General features: G+C 37.8%; 1 long non-coding RNA gene across 2 annotated transcripts; it reads right to left on the bottom strand.

Moving 5' to 3' along the window:
- Positions 1–203: 203 nt before the first annotated feature.
- On the bottom strand, positions 204–3031 carry LOC133712448 (uncharacterized). 2 transcript variants are annotated; one of them, XR_009847412.1, is made up of 4 exons: positions 1801–3031; positions 1294–1618; positions 1067–1201; positions 204–400 (listed from the first exon to the last, which is right to left on the bottom strand). It is a non-coding gene; the product is annotated as an uncharacterized LOC133712448 (long non-coding RNA). The 2 variants fall into 2 exon arrangements; XR_009847411.1 differs by having other exon boundaries at positions 1294–2935.
- Positions 3032–3417: the final 386 nt, after the last annotated feature.

Genomic DNA, 3417 nt, shown 5'->3' with positions numbered 1-3417 from the left:
GTTGTTATGTTGTACAGACAACAGTTTGTTCATTTGATTTTTTTGTGCTCAATTGTCAGGCAATGGTTTTCTGGTGAAATTGCGTTGTCTAAGATTGGATAATAAGACATACATTCTGGATATTGCATCTAACAAAAACCTATCAATCAACACATCCACAAACATATCCAATATTGATACCAAAAGGTTTCCATTGATTCCAACAACATCTACAATAATTATCTAAACATAAAGACCAAAAACATTAGAATTTCTAGAATCCAAGGTAGGTCAAAAGCATAGCGATAACCACACTTTTCCTTCTTCTTTCTCTTCTCATTTTTTTCATTCTCTTTGTCAACTTCCTCTAACTTTCCTTCCATGTGTGTAATCAGTAACTTCCAGTCAGCCTCCATTGCTCCTGCATTCAAAATGAGAAAGCAATGTCTTAGAGGAAATAGAGAAACCAGGAAACTGGATGAAGAGATTCAATTAGGGCATGTTGTTTCAGTTGATCTTCTGTGACAGTCAACAAAGGCTTTTGCCTCTGAATGATAGAACATGGGGATTTTAACCAATTTTATCAAAAGCAAAAACTAGCAAATATAATCAAAACAATTATTGCAGGTAAACTAAATGAAATCTGCCAGACTCATAATTAAGCCTAACTAAATCTGTCATTTAAGCCTAACTAATTATTGCAGATTTTATCATAATTAAATCTGTCATTTAAGGCTTTGACAGAGCGCAAAGCCTTAAATGACAACAGAACTTTAGGTGCAGAAACATGTACAGCCCCAAAGCTCTCCTTGCAAGCTATTATTAAAAAATTGAATAAGAATACATTAATATAAGGAGCTAGATTGAGTATAAAATGCATGTCTTCCAATTTTGTAGTCACCACTTTTGCTGCCATCCAATAGTGTTTTAGCTTCTTTTTGAATTATTTAGTTCTTCTAAATTTAGGTCCTTTTGCATTTTAGGTTGTATCAATCAAGCTATCAAGAGCATATATATAATAGTAATTAAATCACTAGGTGCTTAGTTTCCGTAGCTGAATTTATGTGACAAGATAAAAAGTACACACCCAGACAAGCAAACTGTGTTTAGAGTGTGAGAAGATGGCAATCCATATTCCAATGCATTATCCTCCTCATCTCCTGTAGTTGTACGTCATTCTCCTAACAGGAGGGCAACTCGGTCTAGGAGCTGATACCACATCCTACCAAGACATAAGAGCCGAAAATAAGTATCTTGATACCTGAAGTATTTAACCAAATCAAGAAACTAAACAGCAAGAAGGGGGGTGATTACCTTTTACAGTTCCCCAAGTAATCACAGAAAGCCATCAACAGGGTCATTTGCCTTGCCAATTTTCCATGCCCACTCTACAACACATAAAAATTCCCACAATGCTTAAATGTTGTAATAAACATAAACCCAAGACCAATATAGAGAGAATGTGGGAGTGCTTAGTGTTGACTATAACCTCCAACTCCACATTGCACTTAGTCCCTAGAGAGTCTGGAATGAGTTGCGTCACCATAAGAATCTGAGGCTTCGCAGGAAGCCCTTGCTGATTTATTCTCAGTAGCAACTCTTCATCTAAGGCTCTCACTTGATCAAGTCTATAAACCACCTGTTTCATTTATTTATGAAATTGCATAACAAGCTTTACTACAAATCAAGAACCAATACACAATACCAAAGATTTTAGCTTTATACTCTCCCAATCATACCCATCAAACCCAAATTGAAAATTTCCAGTCCCAATTAAAATCCCTACTAAAATCCAGGCCCTATTAAACAGGGATGTAGTACCTGTAGATGAATCAATTGTCAAGCTCGACCTAGTTCTGAACCTCCATGACGCTCTCTTGAGCTTTGGCGAGTAGAGAGAGTAAACCACCGTCTGTCAACTAATGACTTCGAGCTGAGCCTTTGTGATCTGCTCAAATTTCTTGTTGGGGTTTATAGAGGATTTTGAAAGACGCAGACTGATTAGTAGATCTCTGCTATTGAAGTGGCCAGATTTGACGGAAATTTGGTGAAGCTCCGACCTTTTCCGGCCAGCAAAGAAACACGACCGTTTGGTGCATGAAGATTAAGAGCTACGGTACAGATCGAGAGACAAAGTGAAACAAATCTGAACAAAAATTAATCTAAAGATCAAGAAGGATAGAAAGAAGAAAGTGTGCTGAGGAAGAGAACAGAGAAAAGGAGAGAGGAAGAAGAGCTCAACAAAGTCCAAATCAAGAGCTCTCCTTCCACTGAATTCCGTTATTTCCTCCAAGTCCAGAAATCTCAAGGTTAGAAATCCATTTAATCCAAATCAACTAATCTAAATCCAAAATTTAAAACTAGAGTTCTTACCTTTCTCTGCCTCTGAACCATCACGTATTCATAGCTACTCTCCTCTGCTTCAGTACTCAAACTTTTCCATTCAAGACCCACAGGACCTCCAAATTCAAAAATGCAAATCAAAATCCATAATCTTTAGAACTGAATCTTCGATTTTGACAACAAGGAGAGTTCAAAGCTTACTGAATCAAAGCGGTGGTGGAGGTGTTGCAAGAGGGAGGCCAGAAATCAATGAAGGTAAGGGAGCAGCAGCGTCGCTGCTTGGAGGATCGCATGTGGAGGCAGGAGTCGGTGCATGGCGGTGCTGGGATTGGGTTTTGATCATATTGAGGTGCTGGTTCGATTGGTGGTGGCAGTGTCGTGAATTGGTGGCTAGAAATGGTGGTCTCCAGCGATGGCAGGGAGAAATGGAAGGGAGAGAGAACCGAGAATTGGGCGTGCGGCCGAGGAAGAGAGAGAGAGTGTGTTGGGTTTCTAGGGTTAGTTTCTTTAAATACTAGTTGACATCAAAGTAAAATTTTGTCCAATTAATGGAGGGAAAGAGTGAAAATTTAAAATTTGGCTGAGTGTTCAGTATAACTAGGGCGCGCTAGCATGTTGAACCCTAAAACTCAGACAACATCAATTTCAATACATTGTCTAAAAGAGAGTGGCATAATAGACAACTAAAAAACTGTTGTGTGAATCAAAACAATCAGACGACATGTTTTTCAACCATTGTATTAATAGTAATTGCACAACAGACACCTAATAACAGTTGTCTGATTGAAAATAATCAGACAACAGCAAAAATCAACCATTGTATAAATGAACCTTGGACAACATCACATAATAACTGTTGTCTGAATTAATTCATTCAGACAACATCAAAAAAATCAACCATTTTCTGAAATGCTATTGCACAAGAGCCAAAAAAAAAACTGTTGTTGGATTCGAAAACTTAGACGACAGAATATTTCTTGCTGTCGTCTGATTATTTCAGACGACAGTTAAAATGTTTGTTGTCGTCTGATATGTGTTGTCTGATTCCAAAATTGGTGTAGTGTTACTATCTTAGGGTTTATAGCTTGTAAAACC

This window comes from Rosa rugosa, chromosome 5 (assembly GCF_958449725.1).
Source record: "Rosa rugosa chromosome 5, drRosRugo1.1, whole genome shotgun sequence".
Classification (NCBI taxonomy): Eukaryota; Viridiplantae; Streptophyta; class Magnoliopsida; order Rosales; family Rosaceae; genus Rosa; species Rosa rugosa.
The sequence above is the reverse complement of the archived record's forward strand: the minus strand, read 5'-3'. Positions and strand labels throughout refer to the sequence as shown.